The sequence below is a fragment of the Rhinatrema bivittatum genome, chromosome 2 (genome assembly GCF_901001135.1).
Source record: "Rhinatrema bivittatum chromosome 2, aRhiBiv1.1, whole genome shotgun sequence".
Lineage (NCBI taxonomy): Eukaryota > Metazoa > Chordata > Amphibia > Gymnophiona > Rhinatrematidae > Rhinatrema > Rhinatrema bivittatum.
This window is the reverse complement of record NC_042616.1, coordinates 319,134,514-319,149,272: the sequence shown is the minus strand read 5'-3', so window position 1 is coordinate 319,149,272 and position 14,759 is coordinate 319,134,514.

Sequence of the window (14,759 nt, the reverse complement as noted above, 5' to 3'; positions counted from 1 at the left end):
ATTGAAAAATTGTATTTTATGCTCCATCACCATGTATGGAATTTTTCATATATATTAAGTTATGTTACTGAGGAAGAAGACAATTGATTTTAGATCTTATATGATCATTTCCATTTTAAGACTTTTTTTTCTAGCTTTTCAAGTTTGGATTTTTTTTCCTTATAGGCCATGGTAGAATAACTAATATTAACCATAAGGGTAGCCTTCAAAGCAGCCCACATAACAGTAAAAGGAACATCCCATTTATCATTGTCAGAGGAAAAAGTCAGTGATAGATTTTTTAATAAAGTCATGACAACTAAGATCCTTCAAAAGGTTAGCATTAAATCTTCAGAGAGAGTTTTAAGATTTAGTTGAGGGTCAGTATATGATCAAGAAGATATCAGCATGATTAGACACAGAAATGCATTCAAAACTTGTCTTGCTAAAATTAAGAGTTAAGTTTTGTTCTTAAAGAAGGTCAGTTCTAGGATATGATTGAAGTGGGGTGGAAAAGAATGTAAAATATTTGCTTTTAGGATTAAATAATTTAAATGGATTTACCAGACCACAGTCCATAACCACTGAAAGAAAGGCTTTATGATTGGAAGGCTAATCTGCATACTTCTCTCAGCAGCCCTTGTAGAGGTTGCCAGAGGAAAGTGTGAACCATCTAGACTTCAGTTCCCACAGCTACCACACTCTTCCCAGAAGCAGAGGACCTGAAGGGTCAACTGCATGCTTCTCTCAGCAATATCAGTGGAGGATTCCAGAGGATTTTTTTATTTTATTTAGTGCTTTTTCTATACCGGCATTCATGATATCATCATATCCATGTCGGTTTACATGGAACGGGGGTGCAATAACCTTAAATATTAACATAGTGAAGAGAAGCAGAAGTTACAATAAAACAGGGGTGCTGGAACTGGGGGAAGAAGAAGACAAAGCAAAAGTAACTCAACAGGTAGAAAAGCAATTATTTACATTGAGCTGAAAGTATATTAACGGTTGCTATGGTGAATCAGGATACTCAGGACCTCTAGTCTTCAGCTTCCACAGCCCCCCCCCCCCCCACACACACACACACACACACTCTTTCAAACAGCAAAAAGCTGGGAGCCTTGTCTGCCTCTTTCTCTCAGCAGAGGATTCCGGAAGCCTTCAAGACTGCAGCTTTGTACTGTTTCTTATAGCATAGGTCCAAATTGATGAAGGGGTGGCACTATATGTTAAAGAGAGTATTGAGTTAAAAAGGATAAAAGTTCAAGAAACAAAATTCACTGAAGTATCTTCATGGATAAAAATTCAATGTGAGAAGGGGAATAGAATAGCAGCAAGGCAGTACTGTTATCATCCTGGCCAGAATGAATACCCAAATGATGAAATGCTAACTGAAATTAGGGAAGTTAACTAATGGGCCGATTCAGTAAAGTCCGTGGGAGAGCGGGCGAACGCCCGCTCTCCCAGCCCGTGCACAGGCCACTCGCCTGTGCATGCGATTCTGTATTTAAATTAGGTGATGTAGTAGAAACGGGCAAAAGGAGGCGCTAGGGACACTAGCGTGTCCCTAGCGCCTCCTTTTGACCCAGAGCGGAGGCTGTCAGCGGGTTTGACAGTCGACGTTCAATTTTGCCGGCGTTGGTTCTCGAGCCCGCTGACAGCCATGGGCTCAGAAACTGGACGCCGGCAAAATTGAGCATCCGGTTTTCGGTCCGACAGCCACCGGCCCATTTTAAATTTTTTTTCTTTTTTTTTCTTTTTTACTTTTTTTACCCTTCGGGACCTCCGACTTAATATTGCCATGATATTAAGTTGGAGGGTGCACAGAAAAGCAGTTTTTACTGCTTTTCTGTGCACTTTCCTGGTGCTGGCAGAAAAATCGGTAATTTCAATTACTCTTGAATTGATTGGGTAAATCTCACATCAGGACATGCTAAGGAGGTAAAGTTTCTAGATAAAATAATTGACAGTTTCATGGAGCAGCTGGTACAAGAACCAACAACAGGGGGAGCTATTTGAGATATAATCCTTAATGGAACACAGGATTTGGTATAAATGGTAATAATGTTGGGGCCATCTGGCAATAGTGATCATAACATGATCAAATTTGACTTGGTAACTGGAGGGAGGAAACAAAGGGAATCTACTGTGATAGCATATAAATTAACTCACACTGAAGTTACATGATGTTAGGTTCCATATAAGGCTATAACCGAGAAAAGTATCTGGGCATCGCTATGGAAACTAGTTTGAAATACTCAATGTATGGCAGCAGTCAGAAAACCATCAAAGTATTAGGAATCATTAGGAAAGGAATTGAGGATAAAACAGAGAATGTCATAATACCTCTGAATCGCTCCATGAGTCTGCACTTAGACTACTGTTTGCAATTCTAATCACTGCATCTCAAAACAACTATAGCTGAACTGGAAAAGGTACAGAGAAGGGGAGCCAAAATGACAAAGGGGATGGAACAGCTTCTTTTTCACTAAATACGCAATTAAACTCTGGAATTCCTTGCTGGAGGATGTTGAAAAGTCAATGAGCAAGGATGGGATTAAAATAGATTTGGACAAGTTTTTGGAGAAGCCCACAAACTGTTATTAACCAGGTAGACTTGGGAAAAGCCACTACTTATCCCTGGGTGTTATCATCATGGGATCTATCTACTGATTCAGATACTGCCAGGTACTTGTGACATGGATTGGCCACTGTTGGAAACAGGATACTTGGCTTGATGGACCTTTGGTATGACAATTTTCATGTTTTTAATGTTCTAACTTTACAAGGGAGACTATGATAACATGAGGAAAATGGTTAGGAATAAATGAAAGTAGCAGTTGTAAAGATTAAGAGTTTGCATCAGGCATGGACATTGTCAGAGCCATAGCTAGGCAATGTGGTGCCAATGGCCAAGTGGAAAACTGAACCCTCACCCATTATTAGGGATGTGCATTCGTTTCATCCATTTCCTACGTTTCCTATACAAGCATGTAATATGAAACGAATTAAATGAATGAAACAAATGCACATCCCTACCCATTATACAACACATGACAACATGAGTTGGGAGACTCTGTTAAATGTTTGACAGCAATGCCCATGGTTGGTGCACAGGTATGAGGCACCCAAGGAAAACCTTACAGCCTTGCACCCCACCATCGCATCATATGCTCCTCACACACAATTAAAATGTATGCATTTATAACAGATTTTACATAAAAAGGACATTCAAAACACAGTCTTCTGAGGTAAAAATATCACTTACAATATGTATATTATATTTACATGCACTGCTATGGTGACAACCAGAAAACCCTGCAAAAAAGCAAGAGATAACTGGAATTCATATGGTATTAGGCCTAATGTAATGCATCTTGGGCATGGGTTTGACCCTCAAAGAGCCATAAGAAAACAGAATTACAATACAATAAACTTTATATACCAAAACAACACTAACAGCCAGTACTCAAATAGCAACAACTCTACCTATGAAAATTAAACTACAAATATTACACCAGACCTAAAACGCCAATACATCTCCTATTAGCAAAACAGAACAAGCAATAATGCTGTATATCCCTACATACTAACTATACACTATTGGAATACCTCATTTCAGTCACACATGCAAAACACAGATAGACCCTCAAGTACAGAATAATGAGACCATAAACTATACATAGACATGTAAAGACAAAAACTGAATTGGAAATTGCAACAACCCAAACCCTATATGCACTGCAACAATGGAAAAACAGAAGCATTACCATTCCTCATTGAACAATAAAATTAATAGTGGTGGGAATTCAATTGCAATGAAATAGGAAATAAAGACTATATTTCCTTTTTTATTGCATTTCGGGAATTAAAAAATTATGAAAGGAAAACCCACAAACATTTGTGTAGTTTATCCTGTCATTTTTTGTTTTTTGTGGGTGGTTAAAAAATGAACCATTAAAAAAAAAAAAAAAAAAAAACCCCTGCCCCCAACCCTTCCCACTTATTTAAATATAAAGCTCCCCCAAACAGCAGAGCCCTCTGCCCACCCTCCCACAAGAGCAGCTCTTGTCATACAGTAAGGTCAAAGGTCCATCGGCACCATTTTGACTAATGACAGCCACCAGTCCGGGAGCAGAAGATAGCTCTCAGGCCCCCTGCTGGTCCACTACAAATTTTGGGTGAGGCTTGGGGGGTTGGGAGGATGGGTAGGGGTCTCTGCTGATTGGGAGGGCTTTATATTTAAATAAGTGGGATGAGTTTGGGTGCATTTTGTTTTTTTTTTTTGTTTTTTATATAAAATTTAAAACACAAAACAATAAACCACTGATCTAGGGGTGGACCTGATATGGCCCATCCCAATCTGAAAATAAAAATGCCTCTCTCCTCTCAGACCCCCAACTTCTCAGCACTCTTGCTCCCAAGCCCTGTTTCCCCTCTCAGACCTCTAAATCCCTATCAGTCTTTTTCTTCTCTTATCTCCCTTCCCAGATACCCCACTCCCCAGGAGTCCTACTCCCAGCCCCCTCCAACTTACAGATCCCACACTGCCCAGCAGTCTTGCTTTCCAGACCCCTCTCCTATCTCAGATATCCCACTCCCCAGCAGTTTTACTCCCCAGCCCTCCTCCTCTTCAGAAATCTTGTTTCCCATGCCCTCTCCCCTCCCAATCCCCAGCAGTATTGTTCCCTCTATAACATCTTCTCACCCAAAATCCCCTCACTTACCACAGGTGGCCAGTACATGATTTACTTAACACTTCTCACTTCTGCAGTGCTGGCATGATCCCCTTACTCACCATCCCTCCTCCTGAAGAATCAAAGTATAGCAGCCTTGCAGCTCAATCTTTTTCCTCCCTCCTGGCTGCCAGTGCCTGAATGACATCATCAGGTGGCTGACAGCCAAGGAGGAAGAAGCAACCCATGCTATAAGGTTGCAATCCTTCCATTCTTCAGGAGCAGAGACAATGAGTGAGGAGATCACGACAGCGCCGCAGTGTGAGCGGCATTAAGGAAATTATGCGCCATCCCACTGCCACCAATGAAGCTTCTCCCATCCTTGGCAGCCCCCCCCCCCCCATTGTCAGTATCCCCCCATTCTGATGCCTATGAGTGGAACAGCAGCACAGTCACACCAGAATCATCAGTGTGGCCCCACATCGCAGAATTATGGCACCTTCCAATAGTGACACTTATGGCCATAGCCATAGTGGCCATAGGCATGCTACAGCTCTGGACTCTGTTTAAAAATACCAATATTTAATCCGAGACAGATGTATTCCAAATATTAGAAAAGGTTGAAGGAAGGTCAAACAACTGCTGGTGTAGTTGAAAGGTGAGGTTAAAGAGGTTAATATAGCCAAAAGAACGTCTATCAAAAAATGGAAAAGTGATCTTAATGAAGAAAACAAGAAGCAGCCTAAGCACTGGCAATTTACTGTAGATGCAAAGCACTGATAGGGAGACAAAGAGAGAATTTGAAAGAAGCTTGCCATGGAAGCAAAAACTCAGTTGAGCCACTAGATAATAGAGGGGCAAAAGGGACAGTAAGGGAGGTCAAGTCCATAGCGGAGAGACTAAATTAATTATTTGCTTTAGACTTTACTGAGGAAGATGTAAAAAATACCAGAAACTATATTTAAAGGGGACAATTCAGAGGAACTGAATCAAATCTTGATGAACTTGGAAGATGTAATAGTACAAATTGACAAACTAAAGAGTAGTATATCAGCTAGCAGGGATGGACATTCAGAAGAAACAAAATTGAAAATGAAACTAAATTTCTTACTGCATCTCAGATCATTTTTAAAATGGAACAAGTGAAATTCCGATGAAATTTCATTGGAATCTCGTTTGATTTTGAAAACCTATTTTAAAAAAAAGTCACAGAACAGGCATAGCCTAGGCTCAAAGCCAGGGCTTCACTAAGGGAGTAGGCTGAAGCCCAAAGCAGGGGTCCCTGCCTACACCCTAGTGTTATTACAGTGCCTGGGCATAGGCCTAAGTCCGAAGGCTGGGCCTCCCTAGGCATAGACCACAATCCGACGAATGGGCCACAGACCAAAAATATGATACTGGAGGCTCGGCCTAGGATCTGGCCCAATGACAGACCTAGGCCAAGACTCAAGCAAAGACCCAGGTCTGGGAACTTTCACGATGAACCCCCACACATACTTACGAAAGTTGAAACTGTGTCCTGGCCAGGTCGCAATGCCAGGACCTTTACCTGGACACAGGCTGGGTTCCAACACCAGGGCCTTGGCTGGGATGCCAGATCCCAGTGCTTGGGACTCAGCCTAAGCCATGGCCTAAGACAATGCCCGACATCACAGCCCGGCCCAAAACCTGGGTCCTGACACTGGGACCTCAGCCTCAGCCCAGGCCTCAGAGTTCCTCTTCTCCATCTTCTTACTTCGACTCTTCTTCTTTGCCAACTGATGCCATCTGTTTGGGTTGTTGTGCCAGCGTTAATTAACTCTGGAGCAGACTCCACAGGAGAGAGCACCATTTTGATGTACAGCAGCTAATTCAACTTTCATATGTCAAAAAAGGAGGCCTCTGCTAGAGAGGCTGTGCCAGAGTTAATCAACTCTGCCACAATGACACCAGTAGATGGCATCAGTTAGTGAACAAGAGCCAAAGAAAAATGACAAAGAAGTGCGTTAAGGACTGGGATCCTGGCCTGGGCCTGACCCTGGGCCAAGGCCCAGGTATCAGGACCCGGCCTCCAGGCTGAGCACTGGCATCAAGCTTGAGACCGGGCCAAAGCTTTGGCAATTGGACCCAGTCTTCAGGCCGAGCTGCACCACCAGGCTTGGCCTAGGCCCTAGCCTCTGGGCTGTGCCCCACATTAGACATGGCTCTGTTCCAAATCCCCAGTGTCGGGACACATCCTCCGGGCCAGGCTGCAGCATCAGTCATGGTCCTGGCCATGGCCTAGATTGAGACCCATGTGTCAGAAACTGACCTCCAGGCCAGGCTCTGGTGTTAGACCTGAGTATGGATCAAGGACCCAGCTTCAGGACCTAGCTGCTGGGCTGACCATGATGTTGGTCCTGGGCCCAGACCCTGGCCTAGGCTGAGGCCCAGTCATTAATTCCAAGCCTCCAATCCTGGGCCTTGCATAGGGCCTAGGCCAAGGTCACACTGACCTACCCCAGCCTAATCATATGCAATGCTAAGGCTTCAATTTCAGCAAGACCCAACACCTAGGCCCAGATCGAAGTCTCCTCCTTGTGTAGGCTTATGCCATGGCGGTTCACTGCGACCTTGATCTAGGCCCCCACACAAAGCCTCATCTTGGGCAAGGGTCTAAACCTCATCTGTGGAATCCCACTGGACCAGGTAAGTGGGGGTCGGGAAGGATCCTGGCCCTGGCATTTTTCTGAAAAGCCCTATTTCTTTTTTTTTTCTGTTTTTTTCTTTTTGAGGGGGGATTCAATGTTTATTTCGATTTATTTGAACCAAAGAAATGAAATAGACATTGCACAAAATGAAATTTGTTGGGAAAAAAGTCCCCCAAAAATGAAATGAAAAACAAAATGAAATTTTCACCCCTTCTCACCCCTGTCACCTAGATCAAACTGTATACATCCCAGAGTACTGAAAGAAATGAAAAATGGAATTGCAGGCCTACTATTAGTAATTTGGTAACTATTATAAAATCAGCTATGGTACCTGAAGTTTGAAGGATAGCCAACATTAATGCTAATTTATCAAAAGTTTCCAGGATGATTCAGAAAATTACAAACTGGCGAGTCTGATGTCAGTGCTGAGCAAAATGGTAGAAACTATTATAAAGAACAAAATTACTCAACATATAGTATAATGGGACAAAGTCTAATTTAACCAATGAAAATCTTGCCTCAGCAATCTGCTATAATTTTTTGAAGGTATTAGGAAGCAAGTGGGTAAAGATGTGCCAGTTGTTTCAGGATTTTAAGAAAGCATATAACAAAGTGCTTCATGAAGGACTCGTGAGGAAATTAAATGTCATGAGATAGGAGCAATTGTAATATTGAGGATTGGGAACTGGTTACAGAAAACAAAAAGTAGGACTAAATGTTCAGTTTTCCTCAGTGAATAAAGTAAATAGTGGAGTGCCCCAAAGATCTGTACTGAGTGCACTCATTTTTAACATATTTATAAGTGACCTGGAAATGGGAGCAATGAGTGAGGTAATCAAATCTGCAGATGAAACAAAATTATTCAAAGTTGTTAAATCACAAAAGGATTGCAAGAAATTGCGAGGACCTTTCAAGACTTTGCATTCAAATGGCAGATGAAATTTAATATAGACAAGTGCAAAGTGATGCATGTAGGACAGAGTAACCCAAATTATAGCTACACAAAGCAAGATTAAACATTGGGAGTGAACACCCAGGAAAAGGACTGAGGCATCATTATGGATAATATGTTAAATCTTCTTCTCATTATGCATCGGTGGCCAAGAAAGCAAATAGGATGCTAGGAATTATTAGGAAATGAAAGGAGAATAAAACAGAGTATATCATAATGCCTCTGTATCGCTCCATGGTGCGACCTCATCTTGAGTATTGTGTGCAATTATGCTTAACTCATCTCAAAAAAAGGTATAGAAGAATTAGAAAAGGTACAGAGACAAGTGTCCAGAATGAGAAAGGGGTTGAAACAATTCCCCTGTGAGGAAAGTATAAAGATGACTGTGCTCTTCAGCTTGGAGAAGAGACAGCTGAGGAGATATGTGATAGACGTCTATAAATTAATGAGGGGAATGGAACAGGTAAATGTGAATCACTTGTTTCCTGTTCAAAAAGTACAAAAGCTAGGGGACACTCGATGAAATTACTAGGTAGTACAGTTATAGCAAATAGGAGACACTTTTTCTCTAATCAACACATAATTAAGCTGATACTGTAGCAGGGTTTAAGAAAGGTCTGGACACGTTTCTGGAGGAAAAGTATATAAACCACTGTAAAGGTGAACTTCAGGAAATCCATTGCTTATTCCTGGGATAAGCAGCTTAGAATTTATCAACTTTTTGGGATCCTTCCAAGTACTTGTGACCTGAATTGGCCACTGTTGGAAACAGGATTCTGGGCATAATGGGCTTTCAGTCTGATCCAGTTTGGTAAATTCTTATATTCTTGTTCTTGCCACTGTGAGTGGGTGCTTTGCACCTCTCTTGATGCTTTGGGGTATTCTTTCCACGCTTTTTGCTACTTTGTCCTTCTTTCATTGTCTGGTTTTTTTTTTGTTTGTTTGTTTGTTTTTTGGGAGGGGGGTGGGGGTTTGCACCTTTGCTTCTTTGTTCCCCATCATGGTGTAATTGGCTGTTCATGGTACTCTTGGTGTCATTTTGTCCCTTTCATGCTGCCTTTTGGGGTTCATGTTATTGTTATTGATGTCCTCTTTTGAAGCCTTGGGGAGTTCTTGATACTTGTCTCTTGCTACTGTTTTGTTCTTCTCATGATGCCTGGAAGAACACTTTACCCCTTTACGATGCCTTAGGCTATTCATACCACTTTTGCTGCAATGTTCCAACAGTATTGGTGCTTTTGAGCTCTCTTTCCCATTCTAAAGTTATCTACCCAAGTTTCATTAGAATTGATTAGAAAACAAGTCATGGGGTAACCTACAAGGTACAGCAGATATTATCATAAGATTACTGGGCAGACTGGATGGACCATTTGGTCCTTTTCTGCTATCATTTCTATGTTTCTGTGTTAACCCCAACTTTGAAGTCAAAATAAGCTGCATTGCTTCCCACTTTGATTTTAATAAGAAACAAGGGAATTTTTTTTTTTTGTATGAAATTAATGAAATAAATGGAGGTGACCTACGAAATGAATGAATGAACTGAAACAAAGATTTTGCCTTTGCACATTCCTATTAACTTCTGTGTTATTGAATCAGTTTTTAAATTCTACCCATCAATCTTTCCTACCCAATGACTGATATAAAATTGAAAAGTTAGCATACTGTTCAAGAAAATAGCCACACCATTCTTTTACATCATGGCAGAGCGAAAATTCATTTCTTGGACCCAATCCCTCTTTAAAGGATTCTTTATAAAATGTATTTATTTATTTATTAGTGTTTTTTTATATACCGCTCATTGTTTGGAACATCTGATCGGTTTACAGTATAACAGCAAAATTCAGCAACAAGCTTTACATGTAACTTAGTGATTATCAATGTAGGCAGAAGGAAGAAGGTAGTTGAGTAATAAAATAAATGTCTCTTCTATTAATGCTGTAGTACATTTTTTGTTTAGTTTATCCAGCACTATTTTTTGTATAAGGTGGCCTTGGGGACATCTTATGTTACATAATGGGTGTTTAGTGTTCCCTTGGGCCTCAGCCTGAGCCCAGATGGATCCAGGACTGAACCGAGGGTTGGCGACGTGTCCCAGGATGGCAGAGACACAGTCTTACCCTCTTCCAGGCCTGCAAGCTCCCATCACCAACAACATGATGATGTTGGTAGGAGAACGGTCCTCCGACCGTTCCGAGCCCTTTCGGACCTGCTGCTTGGATTGGCATGGAGCAGCAGGCCAGCCTGAGGATGAGGGCAGACAGAGGCCTAGACATGAAGACATGACACCAAGGCTGTTGAAGACATGACACCAAGGCTGATGCGACAGCATGAGAGACAGGACGAAGAACTTGAACAACGTCCAGACAAGATGAGAAGCTGGGAAGGTAGACATTGGCACTGTCTCTCAGGGCGCCCTACTCAGCCCACCTTCACGGGCGTACCCAATGGGCTGGTCGCGGACCACGGGTGTACCCAATGGGCTGGTCGCGGACCACTGTCCCACTGCGTGCCCTACACAGCCTGAAGAGGCTGGTCATGGACCACGTGGAGAGCGGAACAAGCGCAGGAGAGGATCCAGTCGAGGCGGGACTTCGATGACGAAGCCGATATCATCCAGAGCACCACAACGGCTGGCAGGACAGGATAGCTCAGGAGCACAGGACACGAGTCCACTGCCGGCATCTCCTGACGGAACAGCGTCACATGGAGATCCACGGCCGGCAGAACAGAAGGCTCCAGAGCTCAGGTGAAGAACATCAAGGAACCTGGAACATCAGAAAGTGGACATCAATGATGAGACACCAGGATACCTGTACAGGGACCTCAGGCAACGAAGACATGACGAGACGAGACAAGACGACTAGACAAGGAGCTCCACAAAGAAGAGAAAGACCTGTCGGAGTGCTGGAAGGCAGGAGCCTCCAGGGCTGAAGTAACTCTGATGCAAGGCAATGAGGAAATGGAGCAACAGCCCTTTTATAGGGCTAGCACAGGAAATAGTCTCTAGGTGGGGCCCAGGGCATATCCGGCCATGGGCCCTTTAAATGTAGCAGAGAGGTGCAGCCGCACGACTAAAGGGAAGCAGGAAGCTGTGCAGGACCGTGGACAGCGGTTCTGCACCGACGTCGACGTCAGAAGCAGCAGGGACGTGGTGGATTGCCCCCATATCGAATGAATATGTAGCGGAGCATACCCTAAAAAGGTTTGCTTCAACCAAAAACCTTTTGGGGATTTTAGAGATGTGAGGGATGTGTTTGAGTGCTCCCATATTAAATTAATTTGTGGTGGAGCATATTGGGATAAAAGATAGCTTTAATTCCAATAGGTTGGGTGGTTTTAGATGTTGATGTTTTAGTGGGTGGGGAGTGTGTGTGAGATATATGTATGATTTTTTTTATGGGGCGGTTAAGCTAATGCTGCTATGGTGGGGTGTTAATGCTGCTAGTCTACTGGTGTTATGATGGGGTGATAATGTCTATAAGGTTGCACATATGTTTATGTATTAATGATGTAATTATGGAAACATCTGTGAATTTAATGTGTATGTAATATTATTAATACATGTTTGAAATATTCTGATAAATATGTTCTGAAAATACATTTATTGATTTACTGATGTATTAAAAATTTATAGATCAATATTATTGGATCCCCTATGTATGTGTGTATTGTGTAAAGAGTAGGGGGTCTATATTCTCTCTTTTTTGTGATGACCACAGATAGCAAAGACAACCTCTCGCCAAGCACCAGGAACATGCAAACGAACATAAATTCAACATTCCCAATCCAAGTATGCATAGGAAAGGTTAAGTATGGAAATAACATAACAAGAAAACAATACAAAAACCATTACATTGAAAATGAAATCAGTGATCCGAATACAAATAACCTAATCCCGATAAAGCGAACCAACAGTATCAAATTAAACAGCCTACTATTGATCACCTTCCTTCTAGTTAATGCACAATCAGTGATAAAAAAAATTTCCCATCATCACTGACCTGCTATATGACACAAAACCTAATTTTATAGCAACAACAGAATCATGGCTAAAAAAAAAAAAATCAGATCTAGTCTTAAAAATCAGTTACCAAACAAAAACTTCGAGGTCTTCTCAATCCCTAGAATAAATAAAAGAGGGGGTGGATTAATATTAATCATTGAAAAGAAATTCAAAACTAAACTGCTCTCAATCAAGACTCCAGCAAATCATGAAATTGCCTTTTTTGACACCAACCATTTTCAAATCTGTCTGATCTACTGCCCACCAGCCTACTCAAACTAAACATCTCCCCACTAATAGAATTTTTTTTTATTTTTTATTTATGCATTTTCATTATACAACAAGGAATCTTCCATAAATGAACACAGATCAAGAAATGTCAAACAATATTAACATTTATCTCACCAATCATGTTTCTATCTAGTATTCATATCTAGTATTTAAAAAGAAGTAAATACCTCTTGAAGTATATATGTAACAGAGCAATATCTGAGGACATTCTGGGAGATTACCTTCAAACAGATGAACAACTGAAATAATAGAGTTTACAAACAGGTATCTCTCTATTTAGCCTGTAGTTCTACAGCCACAGATTCTTGGGGGTGTGAATCTAAGAAAACCCAGAGCTGTGACACTTCAAAGAATATAAATTTCTGTTGCTGAAAAACAACTTCACACTTGCAAGGAAATTTCAATAACATCTTTCCACCTTTTGCTTCTACCTCTGATCTTAAATCAAGAAATGTTTTCCTCCTATCTTGAGATTGCTTAGAGAGATTGGGGTAAATCCATATTCTGCCACCATGAAAAAGAGCCATTCTATTTCTCATATAGGATCTAAAAACAGTATCTCTATCTATGGCAAATGAAAAATACATGTAATACTGATCTAGTTGTAATAACAGTACCTATAGTTGACTCAATAACCCCTGTTAAATTCAAAGAATTTTCTCCTATACAATTTCCTTGTAAAGATGTACATTTAGGAGTTATATAATAAATCTTTGAGAGAGTAGGAATGGCAGATTGATGAATTTTTTAAATTTCCACTAAATACTCTTTGAACATATCATATGGGGAAATAAGGTCAATGTTTGGGAAATTTATTATTCTAAGATTTAAATATTTAAAAGAATTAAATATTTAAAATTTTTTTCCAAAACTTCTAATTTTTTGTCATAGATAATCTCTGCTCTATTGAACTTTTACTGCCATACTTCTAAATTCTCAAGTCTCTTCTCAGTTTGTTGGATTTTAATGTCAGAATTAGACAGTGATACTTCAATATTCTTGAATCATTGATTAGAGTCTATTGTTATCTTCGTAAGGTTTATCACATCAGACTAAAGCTTTTATGGTATCCCAAAGTATATCCATAGTTATCACTGTTGGTTTATCCAAATATAAGGATAAGCTCTCAGGAATTCCAGATTCCAATCCCCCCTTTGTGGCTGAGATTCCTTCTCCTTTCCCTTGCATTTTCAACTTATAATTTTAAAAAATCTGATGAAATTTGAAAAGGTGGAGGAGGAGTACTTGGGGCACCGGGACTCAGAGTTGTTTTGGTCATAGAGGCTGGCAGTTGCTTAATACCCACGCCTCCAGCGACCTGTACTACTGGTTCTAAACCTGTTGTAGGGGCAAAAAAGGCAGGTATCCGAGGCTGGGAGGTTACTAGCACAGGGGATGATGTTGACATCTCCCTGACTTTTACCTTCCGCTTTGTGTGAGGCATTTAATACTTGTAGCAATAAATCCAAAATCGCCATGGAGATTACCTTTCCAGCCCTATTACTCAATTTCTATATCAATTACTTCATGAGTGGAGGCTTCTGGTAGAGGAATCCAAAAATAGATTTCAGTACTCACTTTTCGGGTGTTTAAGCTCTCTCTGAATTCTATTTAACACTTCAAATGTTGTACCAAAACAGCTCCGGCAGGACAAAGCCACACGCCCCTTTGGCACACGCGGCTTCAGCGATGCGCTTGCAACATCAACGCACTGCAGGGTGTCAGATTTAATGCGTCCAGGAAGTCCCACCTCCATGACATCAGCAACATGGAAGTCCTGCTCAGCTGTTCTCCATGGGTCCAAAAGAGCTCACTTAGCCTGAAGAAATGAGGAAATCAAATAGTAAAGGTATTAAACTCCTCCAACAGTGCTTCCTCTCACCACCACCTCAATCGGAGCATGGCTGGACGTCAGATTTTATGCGTCCAGGAAGTCCCACCTCCGTAATGTCAGCGATGCAGAAGCCCTGCACAGCTGTTCTCCATGGGTCCAAAAGAGCTCGCATAGCCTGAAGAAATGAGGAAATCAAATAGTAAAGGTATTAAACTCCTCCAACAGTGCTTCCTCTCACCTCCACCTCCACTAATAGAATTTTTTACAACACATCTAAACCCAACTAAACCTACAATAATTTTAGGTGACTAACCTTCACATGGACATTCACCCCTTATCAAATTCCTGTGAAACG